The following is a 17,898-nucleotide window of genomic DNA, read 5'->3' as shown; positions in this document are numbered from 1 at the left end:
GGCGTATATAATATTCCACTAAGGGAGACCCAGTGAACATTAAACCCTCACTAGTAACTGGTCACGAGTCAGGCTACCATGGACGCTACTCATTTTTCTTCACTGACAAGTTTTCATTATGTGGCTTTCCCAGAACAGTTTAGAAATTGATCCACAGCTGATGGAAGCTAGGATGAATTGGGCCCACAGCTTCAGGGCAAAGTCAAAGCCAATGCCGGGACTCCAGCACTGAGTACAGGAGAGAAAGCCCCCACCCCCAACGTTCCCACTTCCCCTCCCCCACCTCCTGCACACACAGATCTTCTGCTCCTCAAAGAAGCTTCTAGCTCTGGAGCTATCCCCCAGGCCTGGAGAGGCACGCAGACTTTTCTTTCATCATCTGTTTACTTACCTCCTGCTTAAATAGGTCAGAGGTTCACACCCCTGAGAAAACAATTCCCTAGTTATGTGTCTACTGATACTAAAGAAAGGGTTTTGTTTTCAATAAAATTGTGTATATCTAGTTGAAGATCTAGTACATTGATCTAAACTTGCTCTGTGTCATTCTGGCGTGCATGGGTCAGTGGGATTACCAGACAGAGTGTACAAGGGTGAGGTTGTGCAACCCTTGGGGATACGTGCAACTCTGGGTCCAAGGGACATGTTCTGGCTGCAAGGACAGTTAAGGGGGATACATGAGGTAGAAGCTGATGGAGTTTAGCCAGGTAGGGGGTTGTTGGTTGTGGTGGTGGGTGTGTATATGTGTGTATGTGTGTGTGTGTGTGTGTGTGTGTGTGTGTGTGTGTTATGGAATGGATGTAGTGGTGGGGGGCAAAGGGATTGTCTGGAATGAAGAAAGATGGAGACCACAAAAATAAACCTAGGTCTACCATACAAATAGGAATTTATTGAAGCCAAAATAGATTACCCTTTTCCCCCCATTCCACCCACTTTTTGTGAGTCAGTACCCACCCAATTCCCTGGAACCAGTGAGGACATCCCACAGTGTGTCTCCGCCTCCCATAACAATAAGGATGGCAGCAGTCATTTATTGAAGAGCTGTTGTGGACAAGACATAGTGCCGGAGGCTTTTGTGATATAACTGGGAGACTGCAGCTGGTGAATGTTGACTCAGCACTATCCCATTCTTACATTGTGAGATAAATTGAAGTAATTAATGGTGGAATTTCACTCTAAAATTTTCTTGATGGAAGAAGGTCATCTTTACACACACTAGAAGCGTCTTGGAAGTGCTTCAGGGAAACCCTGGCAAACTGACAGCATCCACCCTTCAGGACAATCTATCCGGTCTGCCCCAGCTCTCAGGCAGGTGCTCAGTCAGTCAGTGTCTACCAGCCTCTGTTGTGATGATCCTGGAGCCCACACACATGCCAAACCCTCCACGCCTCCAGACACGGGAGTGCAGGAGGCTGGCAGTAGCTGTGAAGAAAGTAGCTCAGAAAGATCTGAGAAATGAAGTACCTTGGTGTGAGGTCACCTACTTTATAAACACCCTTTTTGAGGCTTATACTTGTCATATCACCTATCCTTTTAATAAACACTTTTGAGGTTTAATAATGAACACTTAGTTTCCATTACAGAGTACAATGACAAACTTCCATATCTGGTTCAAGCAGAGTGATGGGTATGCAATAGGTAATCATTCTGGTACTTACCTTTATAGCAATTATATCAAAAAATTGAGGGCTACGAGAGAAGCTTTGTTTTCTTAACCATCAGAAAATATAACAGATCAAGAAAATTAATAAAAAATAAATAAATTGGCTAAAGAGCTTATCTTCATTGCGTTTTTAGAATATTAAATATATTTTATTTTAGACAGTAAAAGACATTTGAAGCCTAAGGACAATTTTTTTAAAAATATTTCTTTGGGAGATTGGGATTGACATATACACACTACTATATATAAAACAGATAACTAATAAGGACCTATTGTATGGTTTTGGTATCAGGGTGATGGTGGCCTCGTAGATTGAGTTTGGGAGTGTTCCTCCCTCTACAATTTTTTGGAAGAGTTTGAGAAGGATAGGTGTTAGCTCTTCTCTATATGTTTGTTAGAGAAGACCACCAAATGTTTGATGTTTGACTACCTGTGAAGCCATCTGGTCCTGGACTTTTGTTTGTTGGAAGATTTTTAATTACAATTTCAATTTCATTACCTGTGATTGTTCTGTTTATATTTTCTAATTCTTCCTGGTTCAGTCTTGGAAAGTTGTACCTTTCCAAGAATTTGTCCATTTCTTCCAGGTTGTCTATTTTATTGGCATATAGTTGCTCATAGTAGTCCCTTATGATCCTTTGTATTTCTGTGGTGTCAGTTGTAATCTCTCCTTTTTCATTTCTAATTTTATTGATTTGAGTCCTCTCCCATTTTTTTCTTGATGAGTCTGGCTAAAGGTTTATCAATTTGGTTTATCTTCTCAAAGAACCAACTTTTAGTTTTATTGATCTTTGTTATTGTTTTCTTCGTTTCTATTTCATTTGTTTCTGCTCTGATCTTTATGATTTCTTTCCTTCTACTAACTTTGGGTTTTCTTTGTTCTTCTTTTCCTAGTTGCTTTAGGTGTAATGTTAGATTGTTTATTTGAGATTTTTCTTGTTTCTTGAGGTGAGCTTGAGTTGTTATAAACTTCCATCTTAGAACTGCTTTTGCTGCATCTCATAGGTTTTGGATTGTTGTGTTTTCATTGTCATTTGTTTCTAGGCATTTTTAAAAATTTCTTCTTTCATTTCTTCAGTGATCTCTTGGTTATTTAGCAGTGCACTATTTAGCCTCCATGTGTTTGTGTTTTTTTACAGTTTTTTTTTTTTTTTCCTGTAATTGATTTCTAATTTCATAGTGTGTGGTCTGTGATTTATGTCAAAGAGTGTTTTTCCTATGTTCTCCTCTAGGAGTTTTATAGTGTCCAGTCTTACATTTAGGTCTTTAACCCATTTTGAGTTTATTTTTGTGTATGGTGTTAGGGATTGTTCTAATTTCATTATTTTACATATAGTTGCACAGTTTTCACAGCACCATTTATTGAAGAGACTGTCTTTTCTCCATTATATATTTTTGCCTCCTTTGTCATAGATTAGATGACCATAGGTGTGTGGGTTTATCTCTGGGCTTTCTATCCTGTACCATTGATCTATATTTCTGTTTTTGTGCCAGTACCATACTGTCTTGATTACTGTAGTTTTGTAGTCTAGTCTGAAGTCAGGGAGTCTGATTCCTCCAACTCCATTTTTCTTTCTCAAGATTGCTTTGGCTCTTCAGGGTTTTTTGTGTTTCCATACAAATTGTATAATTTTTTGTTCTAATTCTGTGAAAAATGACATTGGCAATTTGATAGGGATTGCTTTGAAACTGTAGATTGCTTTGGGTAGTATAGTCATTTTCACAATATTGATTCTTCCAATCCAGGAGCATGGTATATCTCTCCATTTGTTTATGTCATCTTTGACTTTTTTCATCAGTAATTTATAGTTTTCTGAGTATAGTTCTTTTGCATCCTTAGGTAGGTTTATTCCTACTTATTTTATTCTTTTTGTTGCAATGGTAAATGGGATTGTTTCCTTAATTTCTCTTTCTGATCTTGCATTGTTAGTGTATAGGAATGGAAACGATTTCTATACATTAATTTTGTATCCTGCAACCTTACCAAATTCACTGATTAGTTCTAGTAGTATTCTGGTGGCATCTTTAGGATTTTCTATGTATAGTATCATGTCATCGCAAACAGTGACAGTTTTACTTCTTTTCTAATTTGTATTCCTTTTATTTCTTTTTCTTCTCTGATTGCATGGCTAGGACTTCCAATACTATGTTGAGTAATAGTGGCAAGAGTGGACATCCTTGTCTTGTTCCTGATCTTAGAGGAAATGCTTTCAGTGTTTCACCATTGAGAATGATGTTTTCTGTGAGTCTGTCATATATGGCCTTTATTATGTTGAGGTAGGTTCCCTCTATGCCCACTTTCTGGAGAGTTTTTATCATAAATGTGTGTTTAATTTTGTCAAAAGCTTTTTCTGCATCTGTTGAGATGATCATATGTTTTTTATTATTTTATTTGTTAATATGGTGTATCACATTGATTGTTTTGCATATATTGAAGAATCCTTGCATCCCTGTGATAAATCCCACTTGATCATGTTGTATGATCTTTTTGATGTGTTGTTGGATTCTGTTTGCTAGTATTTTGTTGAGGATTTTTGCATCTATGTTCATCAGTGATATTAGTCTGTAATTTTCTTTTACCATATGACCCAACAATCCCACTACGGGGCATATACTCTGAGAAAACCATAATTCAAAAAGACGCATGTACCCCAATGTTCATCACAGCACTATTTACAACAGCCAGGACATGGAAACAACCTAAATATCCATGGACAGGTGAATGGATAAAGGAGATGTGGTACATATATATAATGGAATATTACTCAGCCATAAAAAGGAAAGAAATTGGGTCATTTGTAGAGATGTGGATGGACCTGGAGTCTGTCATACAGAGTGAAGTAAGGCAGAAAGAGAAAAACAAATATCATATATTAACACATATATGAGGAATCTAGAAAAATGTCACAGATGAATTGCAGGGCAGGAATAAAAATGCAGATGTAAAGAATGGACCTGTGGACACAACAGGGGAGGGGAGGGTGGGATGAACTGGGAGATTAGATTTGACATAAATCCACTATCACATGGAAAATAGACAGCTAGTGGGAACCTACTGTATAGCAGAGGGAGCTCTGCTCATTGCTCTGTGATGGCCTAGTTGGGTGGGATGAGGGGGGTACAAGAGGGAGGGGATGTGTGTATGCATATGGCTGATTCACTTCGCTGTGCAGCAGAAACTAACACAACACTATAAAGCAATTATACACCAATAATAATAATAATAAAGAACCTATTGTATAGCACAGGGAACTCTACTCAGTACTCTGTAATTACCTATATGTGAAAAGAATGCAAAAAAAGAGTGGATATATGTATATGTATAATTGATTCACTTTTCTGTACAGCAGAAACTAACACAACATTGTAAATCAACTATACTCCAATAAAAATTAATTTAAAAAATTTCCTTTCACCCAAAAATCATATTGGTAGTTGGCTAACTGCATAGTTGGACAAGGTGGTTGACAGTACATCCTCAGTGTGAGATTTGGAAGCATCCCCAGAACACTCTTTTTGGAATGATCAAAAGGGAGGTGGAAGAGGAGTTGATAAAAGCCTCTATGAGAGTGGTGTGAACTAAAACCCACCAAGTCAGTTTCATCTTCAACAGAACATTATGCCTCAGCCAGTCTTTGCTTTCTTCTCAAGGCTAAGGTTTTGGATATGGGCAAGTAAGATGCCTAAAGGACGGAATGGCTCTCTCTTGATCTAGCTTTAGCCTGTATGACTTACTTGAGAAAAGGTAGTCTTCACTGAAGGGGATGCTGCTCAATAAAGATTTCTAGGGAGAATGAGTAAATGAATGAATGAATCCATTGTCCTTCAAAGAAGCAAGCTTTTATAAATGTAGAAGCTGATTTCAATCTAAAGGAGAAAATATCCATATGACCCAGTTATATTAGTGTTATAACCACCTCTGCTTATTGGGAGTAACTATGTCCCTTGGGAGATTTGGAAGCCAAAGAGCTCAATTTGTTTATTTCTCTTGATGACTGATGTTAGTCATGGTGATGACAAATCATTGGTGACATTCAATACTGGCAACCTCTAGTAAGTTGTTCTTTCAAAGCTCTTTGGAACTTTCATCTAGTTATTCTTCAGGGACACTAGAGAGGACCAAGAAAGACTTAAAACCAGCAGTCATTTTGATGTCATGAATCAAAATGATCAATTTTGTTTCAATTTTGATCAATTTCTTACCAATTCTGTGTAATGGAGATGATTTCTTCTTGGAATATAAAATTAAGAAACCTTGGTTTGGTAGGGAAACTAATTATTATTTCCCTTTATTTATGGCTTAGCATGTTTGTTTAGGTACTAATATTGATCTCTTAATTGAAGAAGGGTATGGCTTGTTTTATATCTATATCTATATATCTGAGAAAAATAACATAACATTGTTGCTAAAACTACTTCAACTCTTTCCATATATCTGTGTATATTACACTGATCAAAACATTTAGAAACATTCACAAAGGTAAAAACTACCATACTGTAGAGCAAACTAAGGAAACCCCCCACCATCTTGCTTTGGACATTGCCTTTTAATTGAAAAGGAAAATGAGTCAGTGTGGTTGACCACACTGTCCAAATTAGTCATCAAATGAGATGATGGATATAAGGGCATTTTGACAAAAATATATGAAACTTCAAAAATGTAATATGCTATTATCATGATTAGCAAGTTTCTACTTGATTTGGGGTCCTATGAAACTGTTTTAATTGTGTACTATTTAAGATAAGATCTTGCAGAATTTTATTTCTAAATGATTATCCATTTTTATATTTAGAGATAATCTGATTATGTGTGCAATAATGTAAACATCTAGCTCTTGGTTTTGTGTCCACACAAGGACAGGCCATCTTTGGGACAGAAAATGAACTGCAGAGAAATTTGTGAATGAAACCATTAGGATGTAGGAAACATTTCTAGTTTCTTTGTTCTTAATCTCTATTTCTGCTTTTGTATAACAAAAAAGAAACCTTCTTTAACTGAAAATAAATAATTACAAGTGGTGCCTGAAAGCAAAGTTTATTGTCTATATCATGGCCTTTCAGCCAAATTTATTTTTTTCTAAAATCATGTGTAAGAAACTTCCACATTTACCTCAGTCTATAAAACTTAAAGATCTCTAAAACTACTGGTTCACCCACTTTCTCACTGCAGCATTAATCACGTCTTCAGCAGGTATTCAGTAACAGAGACTGGACTACATCAGGCCAATAGTACAAATAAAACTCAATTCCAGGACTTTATGTTTGAACAAAACTTCTTCTGTTCCTTTCTGGGATCTTTTCTTCTGCTGGACTTGGTTTTACAATTGCGTGAGCAGACCCTCCCTGAACACCTGCAGAGACTGTGCTAAGAACACCAATGGAGATGCACACTTCAGACATATTTTAAAGTTATACTTTAACATAAATGGTTAAATGAAATATGTTCTAGCCACCTATCTTGACTAACATACTTTCATAATAACATTTAAAAATACGTTTAGCACTGCTGGTTTTATGTGACTGGAAAATAAAATATTGTTTCAACTTATTCTCAATCATTTAAAAGGCTAAGAATAAAATGTATCTGTAATCAAAGTATACTTTAATCAAAATATATTAAAGGTATTTTATATACTTTACTGAGCACATTTTCATCGAAAATATAAAGTATAATTTCAAATTAGAAAGTTAAATCATTTTATTATATTTTCCAAAATTTTTTTTTCTAAAATTTCAAAATATCTATCAATACTGAGGGTTAGTAAATGAATTGTAATTAACTTGTACACAATTTATCACTGGGTGTATTTCAATGAAGCTAACTTTTAACTAATTTTGAAATAATTAAATCTTATTAAATATTTTTATAAAAATAAAACTATTTCCTATGCTAGCATTCAATGTCCATCCAGTTGCCAATGTAAAGAGTTTATATCATGCTTTATTCACGTTTTATCTCAACCTAAGTAGGTACAAATTTAAGAATAATTGAATTGCTTAATATTGCAAAAATATTTGTCAGTCACTATGTCCAACTATCATAAATATTGTAATTCATGTATTCTTCTGGAACCATGGATTGGGATACAAAGAGAAGCAAGAAAATGGACACTCAGCACCACTTGAAAAGGACACCTCTTAATGGGAGAAACTATTGCATTCCTGCCTTCTGAGAGGATTTGACACGTTAATGAATTTTTTCTTTTTTCTTACCAAGTCCTTCCGCTGCTCAAATAGTCCCTGCCCTCCAAGGCATTGCCCACTTCCTGTGCCAGCAGCCCCCTGGCAACTTACACACCTCACAGCCTTTGGAAGCAACCACTAGTAGTTTTGAGGTGATGGGAGGAAGCATTTCCTTGAAGAGAAGAAAAGAGAATTAGTCACAAGAGCAGAAGTTTAGGTTATAGGTTGCACTGTGGCAGAGCTAAGTTAAGAACTACAAGTGACAGAAGCATCCCTGTGCCTTTAATGAAGTTAAGATTTCTTGTGTCTGTGATACATAGGTCCACAAAAGCACACACGCAGGACAGGATCCCAGCTTGCCTGAGTCTAAGGCATATATTCCATGTGAGCCTGAGAATCTTTATGTGAAGCTTGAAGATAAAGCCAACTCAGAGGAAGGCAGAGGGAATGGATGGCAAGAAACTGATCCATGATGAAAATGTATGAACTCCAAATCCCATGGCACCTGAGGCCAGCGATACACCTGGAATTTGCATTTGGTGAGATAATATACTGTCTTTCTTTTCTTAAGCCATTTTTTAGACGGGATTCTGTCATTAGCAACAGAAAAGAGTCACAATTGATATAGCAGGAAACCATTCTCTTTCTAGAACACTAACCACCCAAAAGTGTTATGCCAGCTTGGACTTCCTTTAGTAGGATGGGAATAAGAACTAGAGAAAACCCACTGGATTTAGACTCAAATTCTGGGGCATCTCTGGGTGGCAACTTTTTTCACCACCACCACTCAGCCACCCATCCCTACTTTTGCTTTCTGGTTTCATCTGGCCTTTCTCTGGCTATCAAAGATCTCTGAATAACCATAAGTTACTGACAAGAGGATTGTGAAGAGGTCTGAATATGCAAGGGAGTCTTGAAAGTGCTCTTCATAAGAGCATCATAACTGCACCGCTGACATGTCCATTCACTACATGTGGAATTTGTTAAAAGGGATAAATACCTAATTCCATAGCCCACTGTAGAAGACAGTATTGCATTTCTGAAATCTAAACAACCACCCATTAATGCTTAATTCCCATGATTTGAAAATCTTTTCTAATCTCATTTTTCTTTCCATCTCCAGCCGAGTCATTTTTTTTTCATCTATATTTAATCATTAACATAGCATCAGTGTTGTTTGTAAGGTGATCCCACCAAGAAGCCCGCCTGGATGCTAATGGCTTAGTCGGAGGCTACACATTCCTAATGATTACATATTCATTGAAAGCTTTCATTGCACAGTAGCAAAGTCAACCTGAAGTAAATCATAAACTTCATTTTAGTCACTGTATCGCATATCAAGATTTTTATAAGTACATGTTGGCTTTTGGGAAAGACCCAAGTCCCTAATCAGTCTTCCAAGAAAGAAAAAAAGAAACAAAAAAAAAACTCACAAAAATACAGTGGGTGGAATCATGCCCTACGCTAATAATCTATTTCAAAGAATACCTTCTTTCAGACTACACAAAAATATAGTGCTTACATTTTTACAAACCCACAGTTTATGTAGAAATTATTTTATGTTTAGATATCACTCACTAGTAACTGGTATTGAGCCAGCCCGAGAGCTACATAAACACCAGATTTTACACATTACATAGCTCACACAACATTTTGCTCTAAGCTGGTTAGTTAGTTATAAATCTACATGGAGTTTACAGTCTAACCCCAACCAGATAGCGCCCCTGCTCCCAACATTTTTTTTTTTTTTGGCCAAGAAAAGCAGCAGGGGATATATATATACACATATATATATATATATGTGTGTGTGTATATATATATATATATATATATATATATATATATATATATTCTAAAAGAAATCAAATTATACATGTGCACTTTTGTAAACTAGGAATTCCTGTTTCTGTTACTGTAAATCACTACCAGATGTCAAATAATAAAATATTCATTACTCTCCCAAATAATAGAGTTGATTAATGAGGCACATTTACATTGTGGAATCTTGGTCTCTGTCGTAACTGGACAGAGTTTAAGAAGTTTAAAAAAAAATCATGCAGATGGGGAAATAACTTTAACTATTATGCTTCAAAGGCAAAGTAAATATTAGGTAGGTATCTTGGGGCAGGATTCGGTTGGTCATCTAAGGGGTAATAATTTCCAAATGAAACTAAGCTTTGTTCTTAAGGAGAAGAAATGGTAGCCATGTCACAAGACAGAAAGATAGGTATGTTTCTGGCCAGGCTACTGCTTATAACTGTTCAGTATAGGAAATCTATTCTAAGGGAATTTCAGTGCAATGAATAAATTGTTAAAGGCAGTCTGATTGCCCTTCTCTAGTTAGCCGAGTAATTAACTCTTGGGCTGGGGATCTGTGTGATGATAGTATTTGTGCAGAAGTACTGTTCTAAAGAAAATTCCCTTTTCTACTGAATAGGTAGGGAGCCTTCTTTGGAAAAGGAGCATCTATTTGAATGAAGTCACCTGGTTGTAAATAAAATCTGTTACCAACTGCAAGCAACCCTTTCAAAGTGACACTTTTCACATTATGACCATCATTCTACATTATGCTGGTTTCTATGCATGGCAGTCATTTTCAAAAATGGACTAAATGTATTTCTCACCTCTGTATTTGTACATGGAGGAAAGAGTGTGAAAAAATAACTCAGGGAGGAAACTTGACATTGGCAGCTAATCAGAAGTTTTTTATTTTGTCAGCAAAACTGACCTGGAATGACTCATTGGCAGCTGGAGGCCAGGTTCTTGTTCATAAAAGTTGGTTCAGACACCTTGGAACTAGTGTGGGACGCAATCACCTGTAGGAACACTGTCACCTGCATGCATCTGTGCAATCCATTTCTTGATCAAGCATTTATTTACTTTTATGCTAAGAAAATAATAATGCACACATTTTTCTGTGTCATGCATCTGTGTGTGTGTGTGTCTGTGTGTGCGCACGCACGCGTGCCTGTGTGTGCCATTCAGCTTCTTAGTAGGCAGTATTAGGTGATCATGAAGAATATTGACTTTGGAATCAGTCACACACAAGTTTGAACCTTAGATCCATCACTCATTAGCAATGTGGCTTTTGTTCTCTGAATCTCAGTTTCCCTATATGTAAAATGGAAATATTAATGAGCACATCAGATACTTATCTGAAAAATTAAGTGAGGTACAGTAGATGAAATCCTTAACATTATGTTTCACACAGAGTAAGTGCCATCCCACTTCACCCCCAATTAATAATAATGAGATTTTTCCAACCAAAAGATCTTTTCTTAACCAGGCACACCCAGCTGGAACTCCCTGATTTTCCCTTTATTGCCCCAGCTGGAGCGACACGGACTCCAAGGATTCCCAAGTGGTGCTGGGGCTAGAATTCAGATGCTTTCCCGGCTCCAACCCCCGGTGCCCTCTGCCCTCGGCTTGGGCTCAAGTGCTTCTCTTTGAGTTTTTGGCTGGAGCCAAACACCAGCTCTTCTGCAAACACTAACCTAAGAAAAATGCAACAGACAGCAGCACCTGGGTCAGCCTTGTCGCTGAAAGTCTGAAAACTCAGGGCAAGAATCATAGAGCATTATCTAATAAGCTAGGTTATAAGGTTCTGTGAGAATGAAAACCTGATAATGTATGTGAAAGCAAGTTGTAAGAAATTTTTATGTAATAATGAGGATGAATATTATGCATTTCTCCTATAATCAACGGATCCTTGTTAAACTGAATCGGATAGTCATTTGCAGAGAATACTTGGGGTTAAACAGCCTCCATTCTATGGTAGAAGAAAATTTCCATGATGAAGAGGAGAGAGGGAGCAGGAAAGAGTCATGTCCCAAGAGCTCTTAGCACAGAATGAATTACTCTCCCCCACCTTATAAGTGATTTTTGGTCTAAGACCTCCCAGCATCTGGAGAAGACCAAACTTAACCTTTGTTATGAATGAAATAACTGAAGCCTAGGGTGATAAAGTGATTGTTTTAGAACATATACTGAGTCCAGGTCAAAGTTAAAACCCAATCCTAATGCTGATGGGGGTCTCTGTTTAGTTAAGGGAAAAAAAAGCATATTAGCAGCTGAATGTTGGAAACTGAAGGCAATTTAGAAAAAAAAGAAAGTTAGCTTGGCAGAACCTTTAACTGAAATCCATGTTTTATTTTTAAAAGGAATATTTTGTTGTATTTCTTCTTATAGAGAGACACACCCTTTGTTATACTCATGGCTATCAATCATTTATTCTCTCATTCATCTAACTTTTAAAAATCTTCTATTAGAAATTCAGTCTTCCATTCAACATGCCGAAGAGTTCTTAAATAAGAGACAAGGAGTTGTGTTTAAAGAACCCGCTGGTTTTCTCAAAGGATGGATAAAAGTGTGCTCAAGTTTCAAGGCAGATTTCAAGGATGCCAAGGAGGGGTTTTTCTTCCTTTTTGACCAAAAAAAAAAAAAAAAAAAAAATCTAAAATCTCTGAGCGGTCTGGCAATGAGCTCAGTAGACTTCCAAATTTTAGAGGCTGGCTTCTCACATAGACTCTAGAGGGTCAACTCCACGGAATGTGTTCAGTATGGACAAGAGGAACACAGAAAGGGGACAGTGGTTCCTCAGGAGTGTAGCTTGACTGAAGCCAAGGATAAAGGCAAAGTGGCATCTCTTATTGTCCTATAGTGTTTGGGGTTCCTTGGGCTCCCCATTAGAGCTTACTTTCTTAGTTATCCTCTTAGAGTTCCAACTTTCCCTTTCTGGGTAAATTCAAGGACAACTGACCCTGCTAGGATACAACTTTGAGCATCTAGATACTGCAGATGCGGGAACACTGGCATTTTGCCATCCTCTCCATTTAACTATTCACCCCCCAAACTATTCTTTGTACTAATTAAGGCACTTGATTGCTAGAGGATTTTGTTTTTAACAGCCATTTCTATGGTGGCACTCTGCAATGGGAGTATTAGAAGCTAGGTGCTGTCGGTTGAATGAATTATTCTGTGTGGCCAGGTCAACACGTGTAAAATGAAAAGACAAAGGGGCATCCGTGCTGTCCATTTTTGCCATCTTTACAATGAATATTGATCACTGCACATCCGTGCAGCTGGAGCAATTACTGGTAATCATGGAAATGGCCAAAATGAATTGATTGACTGTTGTTTCATCCTGTTTCCCAGCTGTGTAACCAGCTGCATAGCCACAGTCCAAGATAAATCCTGTTTATGGGGTCCTAAGGCTTTTTGATCATGAGAACACTTGTGAAAGGTTTTCAAGTAGGTACTTGAAGATTCCATAGCAGTTAGAGCACCTTTGAGGATGTCTAACTCAAGGAGGAAGTAACTAGTCATTCACCAGGATCCCAGCCAGTGACATTGCCACTACATGATAAACATCAAGGCCAAATCAGATTTAAAACAACTGAAAAATACTCCAAATCAAGTAACCATTTATATTCTGGAATTGTTGATTCCCACCACATTGTCAGATGGAGTATACAAATAAATAAATTTAAATAATAATAAAAATAATATATTTTAATTCATTTACTTATAGTAAATGTATACTTGTTAGTTTCTAAATGGACTAAAGACAGTGACATACACACACACACACACACACACACACACACTTATTAAGAAAAACAGATGCCACAATTTTTCACATCTACTGATATTGCTTATGATGTGGGTGGCCGAACAGTACTTAAAGTCATGTGAACTGCTGGATGAGACTCTTACCACTAAGTTCTGTTATTTATTAAAGAAGTTTTGTTAGTTTAACATTGGTTCCGCATGAACAAAAGTTTTGTATTTTTCTGAGTCATCTTTTTCGCTTTCATGAGAATAGGACAGCCTTAGTACAATGGCAACCAGCTCTGACCTCTCTTATGTTTTCCATCTGTACTACATTCATCACACCAGAGTCTGGAATCTATAGCGTTTGTATGCAGCTTAAGTAAGAGAGGGGAGGGAGGAAAGCACTAATAAGCGTCCCCTAGGGGGACCCAAATGATTTCTAGCACCATCCCAGGGATTTGGGTCAGTGAAAGACCAAAGCTGTACTGACAACTTACCTTTGGACAAGGGCAAACTTTGGTTTGAAATGGCTCTGAGTCTACTCTTCTTACCCTGCAGAATTCTGAGTCTTTGAGGTGGTTACAGATTTAAATGAATGCCTCATATTCCCCCCACACAGATTGGAATGTTCAGGTTGCCCCCTCCCTGTCCTGAGGGGAAGCATCTGAGCTTTGGAAGAAACTCTGCTTGAGTGGACTTCCAAGATGGGAAAACAGGAATGGTGACCTATTATCAGAACAGCTTAACTGGGATCTTAGTGAATATTTTCCCTATCAAAAAATTATGAAAATTCATGGAACACATACTCTAGTAACAGGACAGGACATCGGCAATTAGGACTGCCCTAGAAGTCAGAACTCTTCTTCAAAATCCAAACATATGGCCCTGATAGTAACAATCTAAGTTGATTTCTAAATGGTGCCATGGTGAATGCAAAACATTTACAAGTATGACACATGAAAAGGTTAGATAAAAACAATTATTTGCAGCAAAAATTTATATTGCTATGTTTAAAATTGAATTTTTAAAATATATTTATGTATGATTTTTTTTAAAGCACTTGGACTTAGATATGCAAAGCATGAGTATTTACATTCCTTTTTTGATGAAATGTAATTGTAGCTTTCTATAATTCCTACTTTTCAATAAGTTAACGTTCAAGTGTCCTTTTTGTTACAAAAGATGGAAATAATTTATTTTGACATGTGATGATCTCCTTTCAGCTAATTCCACCATTAGTCTTTGAACATTAGTGCTAGTGAGGAGAAACAATGTGAGAATAACCCCAAAAGAGTAGGTAATCCGAAAGGCATGTATACTTGACATAGCAGTGTTTTCTATTTATTTTTGGATATGGGTATGTCTGAAGTTATTGGCATTCTCATTATTTCAGAGAGGATAATTAAGTCATATTACAAAGAAGTAGCTCAGAATGAGCAATATAATATTTCAGAACCTATTTTATTTGAAGTTTAATGCATCAGCATGAATCTAGGCGATGCTAGTACTATTCAGAGAAGTATTGATAGACTATTTTGGCAACCAGCCCGTCTTCTCACTTTAGGTTCAATCTTCCCATTCCATCACCCTGTACCTTTGTTGTTTCCTTAAATCCTAAATCCCTGATACTCTAATGGTTCACTGAGCCCTGCTCTGACTTGCTAGATACACCCGGCTAATTAGTAAATAGCTGACGTCAGACTCACAACTTGATTTGGGGGAGTAAGTGAACCAAAAGTGAATAAAACACATAGTTTTTACATCCAGGACCTTATACTAAAAAGAGCCAGGATTCAGTGTTAGAACCTTGAGTCAAAGTCTTGGTTTTGGTGGTCACTATCTCTGTGATGTTACACAAATCAGCTTTCTTCCTTGGATCTGATTCCTCATTAGTAAAATGAGTAGGTTGAAACAGGCTAGTGCTTCCCAAGGGGTCCCAGGTACCCTCAGAATTGCCTTAGACTGCAAGGAAGTCCTCGATAAAAGAGGAGGAGGATGTCAAGGCTGAATGGGCAGGGCTTTAGTCCTTTCTTCCTGGTTCAGAAAAAGCAATGGTGCATTTATCTGTTGAGACACTGGTTGCATTGATATTCCATGTAATATTGTGTGGGGTGGGGGGGAAGAAGGGAGAAATAAAGTTGAAAACTAGACAATTCTTTTCAGTTCTAACATACTTAAATTGTAATCTGGTTCATTGGGACAGCTTTGAAACCCTTGGGAGTATTTACAAAGCAGTGTAGAGTAAGTTAGACATCTCATAACAACTATGATTGGAGATCTAAGGGTGAGTAATGTCAGATTTTATGGACAGATTAGGTTTGGGAGAGTCTGGTTAAACTGTAAACTTTGAAAATTGGTAAAATAAGTAGAGAGGAGAGATAATTTTTATACTCCAAATCCAAATTTAAAAATAAAGAACCTTAAGATAATAGCAATGGCATTCTTTACATTTTAAATGAGTATTGAATGTAACACAGTTGATTTTCATGGGTCTTCGTCTTGACACAATGTGGATTCCTGGCTGCTCTGGTGGTGATCTGGAGTGAAGACAAGGAGGGAAATTTTTGCTGCACAGAAAAGGAGACTCTTGATCCCCTCCTCTTCCAGTCCGTGGATTTCTACACTGTCTTAGACATCCAAGTTTGATAATAAAATTGTATGACCATTGACCATGTTTGAATGCTCTACCCTCTTTCAAAGGATTTTTTTCTGTCCTTCTGAAAAGCACAGGAAACATAAACTGAACAGCTGTGTTTTGAATATCCACTTCTACCTCCTTATATTATCTGCCACAATCACTCCTCTAGCCTTTCCTAAAGGGATCCATTTCCATCTCTTTACCAGCATATTTCAAAAATAAAGTAAGAAATGGCTGGAGGATTAAGAGAGAGCTTCATTTTTGGTCCTCATTCCTTCTGTTTCTCTTCATCGTCCCAGAATGATCACAAGGTCTTCTGATAGAGTATGAGAACAAAAATAAAGCTGTTTGGCAATCACTTGACTCAATGTGTTAGAATCTCGCGGTAACCAAATGTTTTACAGATGCTTCGTTTTAAAAAAAAGTATATGTGTGTATGCTGGGGAAGAAGGATAAGAGTATGCAAGAAGAGTCAGAGCTTGAAGAGAAGGTTTCACGGGGGCACAGGCAGAATGCTTCCTCCTCTCTCTCTACCTTCCTTTCTTTTACTGAGGTCTTGAGCTCTTTCTGTCAATTCTTTCTGGCAATGGCTCCCTAGGAGTTGTTTCTGGGAAAAAAAAAAAAAAAAAGCAAAGGATGCTCGATTTCCTCCATAAATCACTGGTTGAGCAAGGGGGGAAATTTTAAAAACAAGGTTGTGTTCTTTTCATTAAAAAAAAAAAAACAGAAATATCTCTTTACTAGCTATGGATGTCTCTTCCTTTCTCTAATTTTATATCTCCCCCATACACTCTCTACCAAAAAAAAAAAAAAAAAAGTAAAATAAAATAAAGAGATAAGTTGTCCATCAGGAAAAGGAAATTGTAAAAAATAAAAATTAGATATTTTAAAGGTAAAATAACTTTATAAATTTCCTGCTTGACCCTTAAACACTCTCCATTGCTGTCTCAATTAAGTCCCAACTCTATAACATGACTTTACAAGTTCCTTTCTGATCTGGCCTCTCCTTACCTTGTTCAATCTTAGCTCCTTAGCAGGCCTCCTTCCAGGTATGGCTTCCAGCCTTGCCTAAGTATGTCCATTTGGGAATTTCCGATCTCTCTGTCACTTCTTGCCCTGAGCAAAAGGCACCCCCTGTACCTTGATGACCTGCCACGCATCTCTCCCTAGTCTTGTTTGGTTTCAACAAAAATATAACTTCCCTGAAGAAGTGTTCTCTCCTGTCTAAGAACCTCTTACCCCATCCCCCAATGAAAGTCTTCATACACTCTATTATGATTATATGGGAAGTGGGTATAATATATTCACAATTCACACACTCAGATAACAACACTGTAATTTAAAAACAGGTTCTTACTACTCACTTTAATTTCTACCTCTAGTACAAATTCTATCTAAGAAGAGAAAATGCCATTTCTTCACTTCTAGGTAAAGTCAGCCAAAGTAATGATTAGTTTGCTATTCAGTGTTATAATCTCAGCCAGTGATCTACTCAGCTTAGGTCTGTGTCCAGCGCCAGCCTTAGGGATTGTCTAAATTTGGAGAAGGATTTGCAGTAATAGTTCCAATTAAAATAGCTAACTCTTAACAGACCCTCTTAAAAGCTTCTACATATTTGTTCAATCCTCACAACAGCCCACTGAGGTAGTACTATTATTATATGCACAGTGATAGAAGGCTCAGACTGGATTTGAACCAGTATACCCTGGGGCCAGAGCTTTTACAGACCCAGCTATATTATCTCCATGAAGCATGAGTTCCAAACCAACTGAACCAGAATCTTTCCTTCCTAGTAAGCATAGTAGATGATCGTTCAATATCAAATGAATAGAAAGAAAGAAAAATAGAGAAAAAAAGAAGAGAA

The sequence above is a fragment of the Balaenoptera ricei genome, chromosome 7 (assembly GCF_028023285.1).
Source record: "Balaenoptera ricei isolate mBalRic1 chromosome 7, mBalRic1.hap2, whole genome shotgun sequence".
In the NCBI taxonomy this organism is placed as follows: Eukaryota; Metazoa; Chordata; class Mammalia; order Artiodactyla; family Balaenopteridae; genus Balaenoptera; species Balaenoptera ricei.
This window is presented reverse-complemented; position numbering follows the sequence as displayed.